Source organism: Triticum aestivum, chromosome 1B (genome assembly GCF_018294505.1).
Source record: "Triticum aestivum cultivar Chinese Spring chromosome 1B, IWGSC CS RefSeq v2.1, whole genome shotgun sequence".
Classification (NCBI taxonomy): Eukaryota; Viridiplantae; Streptophyta; class Magnoliopsida; order Poales; family Poaceae; genus Triticum; species Triticum aestivum.
Genome location: NC_057795.1, coordinates 47,429,593 through 47,443,404, shown reverse-complemented (window position 1 = coordinate 47,443,404; position 13,812 = coordinate 47,429,593). Strand labels below are relative to the sequence as shown.

At 48.1% G+C, this 13,812-nt stretch overlaps 24 non-coding genes and 4 pseudogenes across 24 annotated transcripts; all 28 read right to left on the bottom strand.

The window, feature by feature from the left end:
* Positions 1-207: 207 nt before the first annotated feature.
* LOC123153924 (5S ribosomal RNA) lies at positions 208-326 on the bottom strand. Its single transcript, XR_006476592.1, has one exon. It is a non-coding gene; the product is annotated as a 5S ribosomal RNA (ribosomal RNA).
* A 296-nt stretch (positions 327-622) lies between these two features.
* On the bottom strand, positions 623-741 carry LOC123155430 (5S ribosomal RNA). The gene has a single exon (XR_006477348.1). It is a non-coding gene; the product is annotated as a 5S ribosomal RNA (ribosomal RNA).
* A 297-nt stretch (positions 742-1,038) lies between these two features.
* LOC123154093 (5S ribosomal RNA) lies at positions 1,039-1,157 on the bottom strand. The gene has a single exon (XR_006476670.1). It is a non-coding gene; the product is annotated as a 5S ribosomal RNA (ribosomal RNA).
* Positions 1,158-1,454: 297 nt separating this feature from the next.
* Positions 1,455-1,573, bottom strand: LOC123153271 (5S ribosomal RNA). Its single transcript, XR_006476422.1, has one exon. It is a non-coding gene; the product is annotated as a 5S ribosomal RNA (ribosomal RNA).
* Positions 1,574-1,869: 296 nt separating this feature from the next.
* On the bottom strand, positions 1,870-2,030 carry LOC123155452 (uncharacterized; annotated as a pseudogene).
* A 296-nt stretch (positions 2,031-2,326) lies between these two features.
* On the bottom strand, positions 2,327-2,445 carry LOC123154188 (5S ribosomal RNA). Its single transcript, XR_006476715.1, has one exon. It is a non-coding gene; the product is annotated as a 5S ribosomal RNA (ribosomal RNA).
* Positions 2,446-2,741: 296 nt separating this feature from the next.
* LOC123155517 (5S ribosomal RNA) lies at positions 2,742-2,860 on the bottom strand. Its single transcript, XR_006477479.1, has one exon. It is a non-coding gene; the product is annotated as a 5S ribosomal RNA (ribosomal RNA).
* Positions 2,861-3,156: 296 nt separating this feature from the next.
* On the bottom strand, positions 3,157-3,275 carry LOC123155098 (5S ribosomal RNA). Its single transcript, XR_006477223.1, has one exon. It is a non-coding gene; the product is annotated as a 5S ribosomal RNA (ribosomal RNA).
* Positions 3,276-3,572: 297 nt separating this feature from the next.
* On the bottom strand, positions 3,573-3,691 carry LOC123154542 (5S ribosomal RNA). The gene has a single exon (XR_006476898.1). It is a non-coding gene; the product is annotated as a 5S ribosomal RNA (ribosomal RNA).
* Positions 3,692-3,988: 297 nt separating this feature from the next.
* Positions 3,989-4,107, bottom strand: LOC123151054 (5S ribosomal RNA). The gene has a single exon (XR_006475480.1). It is a non-coding gene; the product is annotated as a 5S ribosomal RNA (ribosomal RNA).
* Positions 4,108-4,403: 296 nt separating this feature from the next.
* LOC123155486 (uncharacterized) lies at positions 4,404-4,564 on the bottom strand (annotated as a pseudogene).
* Positions 4,565-4,860: 296 nt separating this feature from the next.
* On the bottom strand, positions 4,861-4,979 carry LOC123154618 (5S ribosomal RNA). Its single transcript, XR_006476948.1, has one exon. It is a non-coding gene; the product is annotated as a 5S ribosomal RNA (ribosomal RNA).
* A 296-nt stretch (positions 4,980-5,275) lies between these two features.
* Positions 5,276-5,394, bottom strand: LOC123155512 (5S ribosomal RNA). The gene has a single exon (XR_006477476.1). It is a non-coding gene; the product is annotated as a 5S ribosomal RNA (ribosomal RNA).
* A 296-nt stretch (positions 5,395-5,690) lies between these two features.
* Positions 5,691-5,809, bottom strand: LOC123155297 (5S ribosomal RNA). Its single transcript, XR_006477337.1, has one exon. It is a non-coding gene; the product is annotated as a 5S ribosomal RNA (ribosomal RNA).
* Positions 5,810-6,106: 297 nt separating this feature from the next.
* On the bottom strand, positions 6,107-6,225 carry LOC123152780 (5S ribosomal RNA). Its single transcript, XR_006476324.1, has one exon. It is a non-coding gene; the product is annotated as a 5S ribosomal RNA (ribosomal RNA).
* A 296-nt stretch (positions 6,226-6,521) lies between these two features.
* On the bottom strand, positions 6,522-6,682 carry LOC123155450 (uncharacterized; annotated as a pseudogene).
* Positions 6,683-6,978: 296 nt separating this feature from the next.
* On the bottom strand, positions 6,979-7,139 carry LOC123155453 (uncharacterized; annotated as a pseudogene).
* A 297-nt stretch (positions 7,140-7,436) lies between these two features.
* LOC123154878 (5S ribosomal RNA) lies at positions 7,437-7,555 on the bottom strand. Its single transcript, XR_006477103.1, has one exon. It is a non-coding gene; the product is annotated as a 5S ribosomal RNA (ribosomal RNA).
* Positions 7,556-7,852: 297 nt separating this feature from the next.
* LOC123150692 (5S ribosomal RNA) lies at positions 7,853-7,971 on the bottom strand. Its single transcript, XR_006475306.1, has one exon. It is a non-coding gene; the product is annotated as a 5S ribosomal RNA (ribosomal RNA).
* Positions 7,972-8,269: 298 nt separating this feature from the next.
* LOC123154485 (5S ribosomal RNA) lies at positions 8,270-8,388 on the bottom strand. Its single transcript, XR_006476866.1, has one exon. It is a non-coding gene; the product is annotated as a 5S ribosomal RNA (ribosomal RNA).
* A 297-nt stretch (positions 8,389-8,685) lies between these two features.
* On the bottom strand, positions 8,686-8,804 carry LOC123155275 (5S ribosomal RNA). The gene has a single exon (XR_006477332.1). It is a non-coding gene; the product is annotated as a 5S ribosomal RNA (ribosomal RNA).
* A 297-nt stretch (positions 8,805-9,101) lies between these two features.
* LOC123154613 (5S ribosomal RNA) lies at positions 9,102-9,220 on the bottom strand. The gene has a single exon (XR_006476944.1). It is a non-coding gene; the product is annotated as a 5S ribosomal RNA (ribosomal RNA).
* A 296-nt stretch (positions 9,221-9,516) lies between these two features.
* LOC123154695 (5S ribosomal RNA) lies at positions 9,517-9,635 on the bottom strand. The gene has a single exon (XR_006476994.1). It is a non-coding gene; the product is annotated as a 5S ribosomal RNA (ribosomal RNA).
* Positions 9,636-9,931: 296 nt separating this feature from the next.
* On the bottom strand, positions 9,932-10,050 carry LOC123154832 (5S ribosomal RNA). Its single transcript, XR_006477086.1, has one exon. It is a non-coding gene; the product is annotated as a 5S ribosomal RNA (ribosomal RNA).
* A 297-nt stretch (positions 10,051-10,347) lies between these two features.
* Positions 10,348-10,466, bottom strand: LOC123154772 (5S ribosomal RNA). The gene has a single exon (XR_006477054.1). It is a non-coding gene; the product is annotated as a 5S ribosomal RNA (ribosomal RNA).
* Positions 10,467-10,762: 296 nt separating this feature from the next.
* Positions 10,763-10,881, bottom strand: LOC123155374 (5S ribosomal RNA). Its single transcript, XR_006477343.1, has one exon. It is a non-coding gene; the product is annotated as a 5S ribosomal RNA (ribosomal RNA).
* A 297-nt stretch (positions 10,882-11,178) lies between these two features.
* LOC123154961 (5S ribosomal RNA) lies at positions 11,179-11,297 on the bottom strand. Its single transcript, XR_006477140.1, has one exon. It is a non-coding gene; the product is annotated as a 5S ribosomal RNA (ribosomal RNA).
* Positions 11,298-11,593: 296 nt separating this feature from the next.
* On the bottom strand, positions 11,594-11,712 carry LOC123151764 (5S ribosomal RNA). Its single transcript, XR_006475803.1, has one exon. It is a non-coding gene; the product is annotated as a 5S ribosomal RNA (ribosomal RNA).
* Positions 11,713-13,812: the final 2,100 nt, after the last annotated feature.

Genomic DNA, 13,812 nt, shown 5'->3' with positions numbered 1-13,812 from the left:
AACTACGAAGACGAGTTTAACGCGGTTTCCACCCCTCCCTCTCAACCGCACCAGTGCACGCTTGCCGTGCCACAACGCTGCCGCTAGACTCGTGAATCGTGAGCACCCAGCTATAACTTACCGCACTCGTGCAAAATAATAAAACACGGTAAATATATTACTTACATGTGCGTTTTGTTTTGCAAGCGGCGCAAAAAAATTAAAAAGGGAATGCAACACGAGCACTTCACAGGAGGTCACCCATCCTAGTACTACTCTCGCCCAAGCACGCTTAACTTCGGAGTTCTGATGGGATCCGGTGCTTTAGTGTTGGTATGATCGCATCCGACATGGTACCCCCGTCTTCGTCCCTTATCCTTGCCCCTCCCAGCTCCACTACAAAGACGATTGTACATTGCTTTGGCCGCTCCCTCTCAACTACGGAGACGAGTTTAATGCGGTTTCCACCCCTCCCTCTCAACCGCACCAGTGCACGCTTGCCGCGCAAAAACGCCGCCGCTAGACTCGTGTATCGTGAGCACCCAGCTATAACTTACCGCACTCGTGCAAAATAATAAAACACGGTAAATATATTACTTACACGTGCGTTTTGTTTTGCAAGCGGCGTAAAAAAATTAAAAAGGGAATGCAACATGAGGACTTCCCAGGAGGTCACCCATCCTAGTACTACTCTCGGTCAAGCACGCTTAACTTCAGAGTTCTGATGGGATCCGGTGCTTTAGTGCTGGTATGATCGAATCCGACATATTACCCCCATCTTCGTCCCTTATCCTTGCCCCTCCCAGCTGCACTACAAAGACGATTGTACATTTCTTTGGCCGCTCCCTCTCAACTACGGAGACGAGTTTAATGCGGTTTCCACCCCTCCCTCTCAACCGCACCAGTGCACGCTTGCCGCGCCACAACGCCGCCGCTAGACTCGTGAATCGTGAGCACCCAGCTATAAATTACCGCACTCGTGCAAAATAATAAAACACGGTAAATATATTACTTACACGTGCGTTTTGTTTTGCAAGCGGCGTAAAAAAAATTAAAAAGGGAATGCAACACGAGGACTTCCCTGGAGGTCACACATCCTAGTACTACTCTCGCCCAAGCACGCTTAACTTCGGAGTTCTGATGGGATCCGGTGCTTTAGTGCTGGTATGATCACATCCAACATGTTACCCCCGTCTTCGTCCCTCATCCTTGCCCCTTCCAGCTCCACTACAAACACGATTGTACATTGCTTTGGCCGCTCCCTCTCAACTACGGAGACGAGTTTAACGCGGTTTCCACCCCTCCCTCTCAACCGCACCAGTGCACGCTTGCCGCGCCACAACGCCGCCGCTAGACTCGTGAATCGTGAGCACCCAGCTATAAATTACTGCACTCGTGCAAAATAATAAAACACGGTAAATATATTACTTACACGTGCATTTTGTTTTGCAAGCGGCGCAAAAAAAATTAAAAAGGGAATGCAACACGAGCACTTCCCAGGAGGTCACCCATACTAGTACTACTCTCGCCCAAGCACTCTTAACTTCGGAGTTCTGATGGGATCCGGTGCTTTAGTGCTAGTATGATCGCATCCGACATGTTACCCCCGTCTTCGTCCCTTATCCTTGCCCCTCCCAGCTCCACTACAAAGACGATTGTACATTTCTTTGTCCGCTCCCTCTCAACTACGGAGACGAGTTTAACGCGGTTTCCACCCCTCCCTCTCAACCGCACCAGTCCACGCTTGCCGCGCCTCAACGCGCCGCTAAACTCGTGAATCGTGAGCACCCAGCTATAACTTACCGCACTCTTGCAAAATAATAAAACACGGTAAATATATTACTTACACGTGCGTTTTGTTTTGCAAGCGGCACAAAAAAAATTAAAAAGGGAATGCAACACGAGGACTTCCCAGGAGGTCACCCATCCTAGTACTACTCTCGCCCAAGCACGCTTAAAGGTCACCCATCCTAGTACTACTCTCGCCCAAGCACGCTTAACTTCGAAGTTCTGATGGGATCCGGTGCTTTAGTGCTTGTATGATCGCATGCGACATGTTACACCCGTCTTCGTCCCTTATCCTTGCCCCTCCCAGCTCCACTACAAAGACGATTGTACATTTCTTTGGCCGCTCCCTCTCAACTACGGAGACGAGTTTAACGCGGTTTCCACCCCTCCCTCTCAACCGCACCAGTCCACGCTTGCCGCGCCACAACGCGCCGCTAAACTCGTGAATCGTGAGCACCCAGCTATAACTTACCGCACTCTTGCAAAATAATAAAACACGGTAAATATATTACTTACACGTGCGTTTTGTTTTGCAAGCGGCGCAAAAAAAATTAAAAAGGGAATGCAACACGAGGACATCCCAGGAGGTCACCCATCCTAGTACTACTCTCGCCCAAGCACGCTTAACTTCGGAGTTCTGATGGGATCCGGTGCTTTAGTGTTGGTATGATCGCATCCGACATGTTACCCCCGTCTTCGTCCCTTATCCTTGCCCCTCCCAGCTCCACTACAAAGACGATTTTACATTGCTTTGGCCGCTCCCTCTCAACTACGGGGACGAGTTTAACGCGGTTTCCACCCCTCCCTCTCAACCGCACCAGTGCACGCTTGCCGCGCCACAACGCCGCCGCTAGACTCGTGTATCGTGAGCACCCAGCTATAACTTACCGCACTCGTGCAAAATAATAAAACACGGTAAATATATTACTTACACGTGCGTTTTGTTTTGCAAGCGGCGTAAAAAAATTAAAAAGGGAATGCAACACGAGGACTTACCAGGAGGTCACCCATCCTAGTACTACTCTCGGTCAAGCACGCTTAACTTCAGGGTTCTGATGGGATCCGGTGCTTTAGTGCTGGTATGATCGAATCCGACATATTACCCCCATCTTCGTCCCTTATCCTTGCCCCTCCCAGCTGCACTACAAAGACGATTGTACATTTCTTTGGCCGCTCCCTCTCAACTACGGAGACGAGTTTAATGCGGTTTCCACCCCTCCCTCTCAACCGCACCAGTGCACGCTTGCCGCGCCACAACGCCGCCGCTAGACTCGTGAATCGTGAGCACCCAACTATAACTTACCGCACTCGTGCAAAATAATAAAACACGGTAAATATATTACTTACACGTGCGTTTTGTTTTGCAAGCGGCATAAAAAAATTAAAAAGGGAATGCAACACGAGGACTTCCCAGGAGGTCACCCATCCTAGTACTACTCTCGGTCAAGCACGCTTAACTTCAGAGTTCTGATGGGATCCGGTGCTTTAGTGCTGGTATGATCGAATCCGACATATTACCCCCATCTTCGTCCCTTATCCTTGCCCCTCCCAGCTGCACTACAAAGACGATTGTACATTTCTTTGGCCGCTCCCTCTCAACTACGGAGACGAGTTTAATGCGGTTTCCACCCCTCCCTCTCAACCGCACCAGTGCACGCTTGCCGCGCCACAACGCCGCCGCTAGACTCGTGAATCGTGAGCACCCAGCTATAACTTACCGCACTCGTGCAAAATAATAAAACACGGTAAATATATTACTTACACGTGCATTTTGTTTTGCAAGCGTTGTAAAAAAAATTAAAAAGGGAATGCAACACGAGGACTTCCCTGGAGGTCACACATCCTAGTACTACTCTCGCCCAAGCACGCTTAACTTTGGAGTTCTGATGGGATCCGGTGCTTTAGTGCTGGTATGATCACATCCAACATGTTACCCCCGTCTTCGTCCCTCATCCTTGCCCCTTCCAGCTCCACTACAAAGACGATTGTACATTGCTTTGGCCGCTCCCTCTCAACTACGGAGACGAGTTTAACGCGGTTTCCACCCCTCCCTCTCAACCGCACCAGTGCACGCTTGCCGCGCCACAACGCCGCCGCTAGACTCGTGAATCGTGAGCACCCAGCTATAAATTACTGCACTCGTGCAAAATAATAAAACACGGTAAATATATTACTTACACGTGCATTTTGTTTTGCAAGCGGCGCAAAAAAAATTAAAAAGGGAATGCAACACGAGCACTTCCCAGGAGGTCACCCATACTAGTACTACTCTCGCCCAAGCACTCTTAACTTCGGAGTTCTGATGGGATCCGGTGCTTTAGTGCTGGTATGATCGCATCCGACATGTTACCCCCGTCTTCGTCCCTTATCCTTGCCCCTCCCAGCTCCACTACAAAGACGATTGTACATTTCTTTGGCCGCTCCCTCTCAACTACGGAGACGAGTTTAACGCGGTTTCCACCCCTCCCTCTCAACCGCACCAGTCCACGCTTGCCGCGCCTCAACGCGCCGCTAAACTCGTGAATCGTGAGCACCCAGCTATAACTTACCGCACTCTTGCAAAATAATAAAACACGGTAAATATATTACTTACACGTGCGTTTTGTTTTGCAAGCGGCGCAAAAAAAATTAAAAAGGGAATGCAACACGAGGACTTCCCAGGAGGTCACCCATCCTAGTACTACTCTCGCCCAAGCACGCTTAAAGGTCACCCATCCTAGTACTACTCTCGCCCAAGCACGCTTAACTTTGAAGTTCTAATGGGATCCGGTGCTTTAGTGCTTGTATGATCGCATGCGACATGTTACCCCCGTCTTCGTCCCTTATCCTTGCCCCTCCCAGCTCCACTACAAAGACGATTGTACATTTCTTTGGCCGCTCCCTCTCAACTACGGAGACGAGTTTAACGCGGTTTCCACCCCTCCCTCTCAACCGCACCAGTCCACGCTTGCCGCGCCACAACGCGCCGCTAAACTCGTGAATCGTGAGCACCCAGCTATAACTTACCGCACTCTTGCAAAATAATAAAACACGGTAAATATATTACTTACACGTGCGTTTTGTTTTTCAAGCGGCGCAAAAAAAATTAAAAAGGGAATGCAACACGAGGACATCCCAGGAGATCACCCATCCTAGTACTACTCTCGCCCAAGCACGCTTAACTTCGGAGTTCTGATGGGATCCGGTGCTTTAGTGTTGGTATGATCGCATCCGACATGTTACCCCCGTCTTCGTCCCTTATCCTTGCCCCTCCCAGCTCCACTACAAAGACGATTTTACATTGCTTTGGCCGCTCCCTCTCAACTACGGGGGCGAGTTTAACGCGGTTTCCACCCCTCCCTCTCAACCGCACCAGTGCACGCTTGCCGCGCCACAACGCCGCCGCTAGACTCGTGTATCGTGAGCACCCAGCTATAACTTACCGCACTCGTGCAAAATAATAAAACACGGTAAATATATTACTTACAGGTGCGTTTTGTTTTGCAAGCGGCGTAAAAAAATTAAAAAGGGAATGCAACACGAGGACTTACCAGGAGGTCACCCATCCTAGTACTACTCTCGGTCAAGCACGCTTAACTTCAGGGTTCTGATGGGATCCGGTGCTTTAGTGCTGGTATGATCGAATCCGACATATTACCCCCATCTTCGTCCCTTATCCTTGCCCCTCCCAGCTGCACTACAAAGACGATTGTACATTTCTTTGGCCGCTCCCTCTCAACTACGGAGACGAGTTTAATGCGGTTTCCACCCCTCCCTCTCAACCGCACCAGTGCACGCTTGCCGCGCCACAACGCCGCCGCTAGACTCGTGAATCGTGAGCACCCAACTATAACTTACCGCACTCGTGCAAAATAATAAAACACGGTAAATATATTACTTACACGTGCGTTTTGTTTTGCAAGCGGCGTAAAAAAATTAAAAAGGGAATGCAACACGAGGACTTCCCTGGAGGTCACACATCCTAGTTCTACTCTAGCCCAAGCACGCTTAACTTCGGAGTTCTGATGGGATCCGGTGCTTTAGTGCTGGTATGATCACATCCAACATGTTACCCCCGTCTTCGTCCCTCATCCTTGCCCCTTCCAGCTCCACTACAAAGACGATTGTACATTGCTTTGGCCGCTCCCTCTCAACTACGGAGACGAGTTTAACGCGGTTTCCACCCCTCCCTCTCAACCGCACCAGTGCACGCTTGCCGCGCCACAACGCCGCCGCTAGACTCGTGAATCGTGAGCACCCAGCAATAACTTACCGCACTCGTGCAAAATAATAAAACACGGTAAATATATTACTTACACGTGCATTTTGTTTTGCAAGCGGCGCAAAAAAAATTAAAAAGGGAATGCAACACGAGCACTTCCCAGGAGGTCACCCATACTAGTACTACTCTCGCCCAAGCACGCTTAACTTCGGAGTTCTGATGGGATCCGGTGCTTTAGTGCTGGTATGATCGCATCCGACATGTTACCCCCGTCTTCGTCCCTTATCCTTGCCCCTCCCAGCTCCACTACAAAGACGATTGTACATTTCTTAGGCCGCTCCCTCTCGACTACGGAGACGAGTTTAACGCGGTTTCCACCCCTCCCTCTCAACCGCACCAGTCCACGCTTGCCGCGCCACAACGCGCCGCTAAACTCGTGAATCGTGAGCACCCAGCTATAACTTACCGCACTCTTGCAAAATAATAAAACACGGTAAATATATTAGTTACACGTGCGTTTTGTTTTGCAAGCGGCGCAAAAAAAATTAAAAAGGGAATGCAACACGAGGACTTCCCAGGAGGTCACCCATCCTAGTACTACTCTCGCCCAAGCACGCTTAAAGGTCACCCATCCTAGTACTACTCTCGCCCAAGCACGCTTAACTTCGAAGTTCTGATGGGATCCGGTGCTTTAGTGCTTGTATGATCGCATGCGACATGTTACCCCCGTCTTCGTCCCTTATCCTTGCCCCTCCCAGCTCCACTACAAAGACGATTGTACATTTCTTTGGCCGCTCCCTCTCAACTACGGAGACGAGTTTAACGCGGTTTCCACCCCTCCCTCTCAACCGCACCAGTCCACGCTTGCCGCGCCACAACGCGCCGCTAAACTCGTGAATCGTGAGCACCCAGCTATAACTTACCGCACTCTTGCAAAATAATAAAACACGGTAAATATATTACTTACACGTGCGTTTTGTTTTGCAAGCGGCGCAAAAAAAATTAAAAAGGGAATGCAACACGAGAACTTCCCAGGAGGTCACCCATCCTAGTACTACTCTCGCCCAAGCACGCTTAAAGGTCACCCATCCTAGTACTACTCTCGCCCAAGCACGTTTAACTTCGAAGTTCTGATGGGATCCGGTGCTTTAGTGCTTGTATGATCGCATCCGACATGTTACCCCCGTCTTCGTCCCTTATCCTTGCCCCTCCCAGCTCCACTACAAAGACGATTGTACATTGCTTGGGCCGCTCCCTCTCAACTATGGAGACGAGTTTAACGCGGTTTCCACCCCTCCCTCTCAACCGCACCAGTGCACGCTTGCCGCGCCACAACGCCGCCGCTAGACTCGCCAATCGTGAGCACCCAGCTATAACTTACCGCACTCGTGCAAAATAATAAAACACGGTAAATATATTACTTACACGTGCGTTTTGTTTTGCAAGCGGCGCAAAAAAAATTAAAAAGGGAATGCAACACGAGGACTTCCCAGGAGGTCACCCATCCTAGTACTACTCTCGCCCAAGCACGCTTAACTTCGGAGTTCTGATGGAATCCGGTGCTTTAGTGCTGGTATGATCGCATCCGACATGTTACCCCCGTCTTCGTCCCTTATCCTTTCCCCTCCCAGCTCCACTACAAAGACGATTGTACATTGCTTTGGCTGCTCCCTCTCAACTACGGAGACGAGTTTAACGCGGTTTCCACCCCTCCCTCTTAACCGCACCAGTGCACGCTTGCCGCGCCACAACGCAGCCGCTACACTCGTGAATCGTGAGCACCCAGCTATAACTTACCGCACTCGTGCAAAATAATAAAACACGGTAAATATATTACTTACACGTGCGTTTTGTTTTGCAAGCGGCGCAAAAAAAATTAAAAAGGGAATGCAACACGAGGACTTCCCAGGAGGTCACCCATCCTAGTACTACTCTCGCCCAAGCACACTTAACTTCGGAGTTCTGATGGGATCCAGTGCTTTAGTGCTGGTATGATCGCATCCGACATGTTACCCCGCGTCTTCGTCCCTTATCCTTGCCCCTCCCAGCTCCACTACAAAGACGATTGTACATTGCTTTGGCCGCTCCCTCTCAACTACGGAGACGAGTTTAACGCGGTTTCCACCCCTCCCTCTCAACCGCACTAGTGCACGCTTGCCGTGCCACAACGCCGCCGCTAGACTCGTGAATCGTGAGCACCCAGCTATAACTTACCGCACTCGTGCAAAATAATAAAACACGGTAAATATATTACTTACACGTGCGTTTTGTTTTGCAAGCGGCGCAAAAAAAATTAAAAAGGGAATGCAACACGAGGACTTCCCAAGAGGTCACCCATCCTAGTACTACTCTCGCCTACGCACGCTTAACTTCGGAGTTCTGATGGGATCCGGTGCTTTAGTGTTGGTATGATCGCATCCGACATGTTACCCCTGTCTTCGTCCCTTATCCTTGCCCCTCCTAGCTCCACTACAAAGACGATTGTACATTGCTTTGGCCGCTCCCTCTCAACTACGGAGACGAGTTTAATGCGGTTTCCACCCCACCCTCTCAACCACACCAGTGCACGCTTGCTGCGCCACAACGCCGCCGCTAGACTCGTGAATCATGAGCACCCTGCTATAACTTACCGCACTCGTGCAAAATAATAAAACACGGTAAATATATTACTTACACGTGCGTTTTGTTTTGCAAGCGGCGCAAAAAAAATTAAAAAGGGAATGCAACACAAGGACTTCCTAGGACGTCACCCATCCTAGTACTACTCTCGCCCAAGGACGCTTAACATCGGAGTTCTGATGGGATCCGGTGCTTTAGTGCTGGTATGATCGCATCTGACATGTTACCCCCGTCTTCGTCCCTTATCCTTGCCCCTCCCAGCTCCACTACAAAGAAGATTGTACATTGCTTTGGCCGCTCCCTCTCATCTATGGAGACGAGTTTAACGCGGTTTCCACCCCTCCCTCTCAACCGCACCAGTGCACGCTTGCCGCGCCACAACGCCGCCGCTAGACTCGTGAATCGTGAGCACCCAGCTATAACTTCCCGCACTCGTGCAAAATAATAAAACACGGTAAATATATTACTTACACGTGCGTTTTGTTTTGCAAGCGGTGTAAAAAAAATTAAAAAGGGAATGCAACACGAGGACTTCCCAGGAGGTCACCCATCCTAGTACTACTCTCGGTCAAGCATGCTTAACTTCGGAGTTCTGATGGGATCCGGTGCTTTAGTGCTGGTATGATCGCATCCGACATATTACCCCCATCTTCGTCCCTTATCCTTGCCCCTCCCAGCTGCACTACAAAGACGATTGTACATTTCTTTGGCCGCTCCCTCTCAACTACGGAGACGAGTTTAACGCGGTTTCCACCCCTCCCTCTCAACCGCACCAGTGCACGCTTGCCGTGCCACAACGCCGCCGCTAGACTCGTGAATCGTGAGCACCCAGCTATAACTTACCGCACTCGTGCAAAATAATATAACACGGTAAATATATTACTTACACGTGCGTTTTGTTTTGCAAGCGGCGTAAAAAAATTAAAAAGGGAATGCAACACGAGGACTTCCCTGGAGGTCACCCATCCTAGTACTACTCTCGCCCAAGCACGCTTAACTTCGGAGTTCTGATGGGATCCGGTGCTTTAGTGTTGCTATGATCACATCCGAGATGTTAACCCCATCTTCGTCGATTATCCTAGCCCTTCCCAGCTACACTACAAAGACGATTGTACATTGCTTTGGCCGCTCCCTCTCAACTACGAAGACGAGTTTAACGCGGTTTCCACCCCTCCCTCTCAACTGCACCAGTGCACGCTTGCCGCGCCACAACGCTGCCGCTAGACTCGTGAATCGTGAGCACCCAGGTATAACTTACCGCACTCGTGCAAAATAATAAAACACGGTAAATATATTACTTACATGTGTGTTTTGTTTTGCAAGCGGCACAAAAAAATTAAAAAGGGAATGCAACACGAGCACTTCCCAAGAGGTCACCCATCCTAGTACCACTCTCGCCCAAGCACGCTTAACTTTGGAGTTTTGATGGGATCCGGTGCTTTAGTGCTGGTATGATCACATCCGACATGTTACCCCCATCTTCGTCCTTTATCCTTGCCCCTCCCAGCTCCACTACAAAGACGATTGTACATTGCTTTGGCCGCTCCCTCTCAACTACGGAGACGAGTTTAACGCGGTTTCCACCCCTCCCTCTCAACCGCACCAGTGCACGCTTGCCGCGCCACAACGCCGCCGCTAGACCCGTGAGTCGTGAGCACCCAGCTATAACTTACCGCACTCGTGTAAAATAATAGAACACGGTAAATATATTACTTACACGTGCGTTATGTTTTGCAAGCGACGCAAAAAAAAATTAAAAGGGAATCCAACACGAGGACTTCCCAGGAGGTCACCCATCCTAGTACTATTCTCACCCAAGCACGCTTAACTTTGGAGTTCTGATGGGATCCGGTGCTTTAGTGCTGGTATGATCGCATCCGACATGTAACCCCCGTCTTCGTCCCTTATCCTTGCCCCTCCCAGCTCCACTACAAAGACGATCGTACATTGCTTTCGCCACTCCCTCTCAACTACGGAGACGAGTTTAACGCGGTTTCCACCCCTCCCTCTCAACCGCACTAGTGCACGCTTGCCGCGCCACAACGCCGCCGCTAGACTCGTGAATCATGAGCACCCAGCTATAACTTACCGCACTCGTGCAAAATAGTAAAACACGGTAAATATATTACTTACACGTGCGTTTTGTTTTGCAAGCGGCATAAAAAAATTAAAAAGGGAATGCAACATGAGGACTTCCCAGGAGGTCACCCATCCTAGTACTACTCTAGCCAAAGCACGCTTAAATCCGGAGTTCTGATGGGATCCGGTGCTTTAGTGCTGGTATGATCGCATCCAACATGTTACCCCCGTCTTCGTCCCTTATCCTTGCCCCTCCCAGCACCACTACAAAGACGATTGTGCATTGCTTTGGCCGCTCCCTCTGAACTACAGAGACGAGTTTAACGCGGTTTCCACCCCTCCCTCTCAACCGCACCAGTGCACGCTTGCCGCGCCACAATGCCGCCGCTAGACTCGTGAATCGTGAGCACCCAGCTATAACTTACCGCACTCGTGCAAAATAATAAAACACGATAAATATATTACTTACACGTGCGTTTTGTTTTGCAAGCGGCGCAAAAAAAATTAAAAAGGGAATGCAACACGAGGACTTCCCAGGAGGTCACCCATCCTAGTACTACTCTTGCCCAAGTTCGCTTAACTTCAGAGTTCTGATGGGATCCAGTGCTTTAGTGCTGGTATGATCGCATCCGAGATGTTACCCCCGTCTTCGTCCCTTATCCTTGCCCCTACCAGCTCCACTACAAAGACGATTGTACATTGCTTTGGCCGCTCCCTCTCAACTACGGAGACGAGTTTAACACGGTTTCCACCCCTCCCTCTCAACCGCACCAGTGCACGCTTGCCGCGCCACAACGCCGCCTCTAGACTCGTGAATCGTGAGTACCCAGCTATAACTTACCGCACTCGTGCAAAATAATAAAACAAGGTAAATATATTAATTACACGTGCGTTTTGTTTTGCAAGCGGCGCAAAAAAATTAAAAAGGGAATGCAACACGAGGACTTCCCAGGAGGTCACCCATCCTAGTACTACTCTCGCCCAAGCACACTTAACTTCGGAGTTCTGATGGAATCCGGTGCTTTAGTGCTGGTATGATCGCATCCGACATGTTACCCCCGTCTTCGTCCCTTGTCCTTGCCCCTCCCAGCTCCACTACAAAGACGATTGTACATTGCTTTGGCCGCTCCCTCTCATCTACAGAGACGAGTTTAACGCGGTTTCCACCCCTCCCTCTCAACCGCACCAGTGCACGCTTGCCGCGCCACAACGCCGCCGCTAGACTCGTGAATCGTGAGCACCCAGCTATAACTTACCGCACTCGTGCAAAATAATATAACACGGTAAATATATTACTTACACGTGCATTTTGTTTTGCAAGTGGCGCAAAAAAAATTAAAAAGGGAATGCAACACGAGGACTTCCCAGGAGGTCACCCATCCTAGTACTACTCTCGCCCAAGCAAGGATGATTTTGGTAAACTAAATTTCAATCAAGTAGGCTTCTCCCAAGAGGTGTGTTACAGCAAGGATGATTTTGGTAAACTAAAAAGCAAAGACTAATATAATACACGATGCTCCAAGCAAAACACATATCATGTGGCAAATAAAAATATAGCTCCAAGTAAAGTTACCAATGAACGAAAACGAAAGAGGGGATGCCTTCCGGGGGCACCCCCAAGCTTAGGCTTTTGGCTATTCTTGAATATCTTGGGGTGCCTTGGGCATCCCCAAGCTTAGGCTTTTTCCACCCTTTATTCCATAGTCCATCAAATCTTTACCCCAAAACTTGAAAACTTCACAACACAAAACTCAACAGGAAATCTCATAAGCTCCGTTAGCGAATGAAAACAAAACCACCACATAAGGTACTGTAATGAACTCATTCTTTACTTATAATGGTGTTAAACCTACTGTATTCCAAGTTCTCTATGGTTCATACCCTTACATACTAGCCATAGATGCATCAAATAAGCAAACAACACTCGAAAAACAGAATCTGTCAAAAACAGAACAGTCTGTAGCAACCTGTAACTAACGCAAACTTCTTGAACCTTAAAAATCCTACCAAAATAGGACGGCCTAAAAAATTTGTTTATTGAACAGAATAAAAAAGAATCAATGCAAAAGCTCGTTTCTGTGATTTATTTAATTTTTTCCCGTGAGCGCAAAGTTTCTGTTTTTCAGCAGAATCAAATCAACTCATATCATAGGTTATCCTATAGGTTCTACTTGGCACAAACACTAAATAAAACATGAAAACAAATATAAAAAGAAATTAGATGAAAAATTTATTACTAAACAGGAACAACAAAAAACACAAAGAAAATTGGGTTGCCTCCCAACTAGCGCTATAGTTTAACGCCCCTAGCTAGGCATAAAAGCGAAGATAGATCTATGTAGTGCCATCTTTGGCACTTGATTCATCAATAGATCACTTATAATCTTTAGGGGTTTCTTTATTTTTAGCAATGATAAAACCTTTAGGCAAAAATTCAAGAAATTCGTTTGTAGCAGAAGGTTCCTTAACGATAGAGAGACAATTGGGATGAACACTTATGGATTTGAGATCCGCGCCTCCCTTATTAGAAGATTCACCCTTATTTTTAGAAACATATATAAACTTGGCAGTTTTGGTAGGGGGTTTTGGAGTGTTTTTCATGGAAGAAAATGCGGAACCTAAGTTAGTAATGATATACTCAAGTTTACCGATTCTTGCAGAATCTAGATCTATTTTTTCATTAACTATAGGTTCTTTCTCCTTATATTTTTCAAAGTAACTCCAACCCTAGATCCGTATTGGGTTATTTGACTATGAATCTTTTTATCCAAATTTTCAATTAACTCAACAGTGGCAATTTTATTTTCAATGATCTCAAGCCGTTGCATAACATGTTCCAAAGTTAAAACAGTTCCATTAACCAAAAGAGGTGGTGGGCCAAACAAATCTCACATAGCATTATAAGCTTCAAACGTGTGGCTATTCAAGAAATCCCCTCTGGCAACGGTATCAAGAACACATCTATTCCAAGGAGTAATGCCTACATAAAAATTGCGAAGAAGAACGGAAGTAGAAAGCTTCCTAGTGTATTTATTTTGAGCATTGCAAATTCTATGCCAAGCATCTTTTAAATTTTCTCCCTCCCTTTGCTTAAAATTGAGAATTTCATGTTCAGGAGTAATAACATGGATAGAAAGACTAGCCAT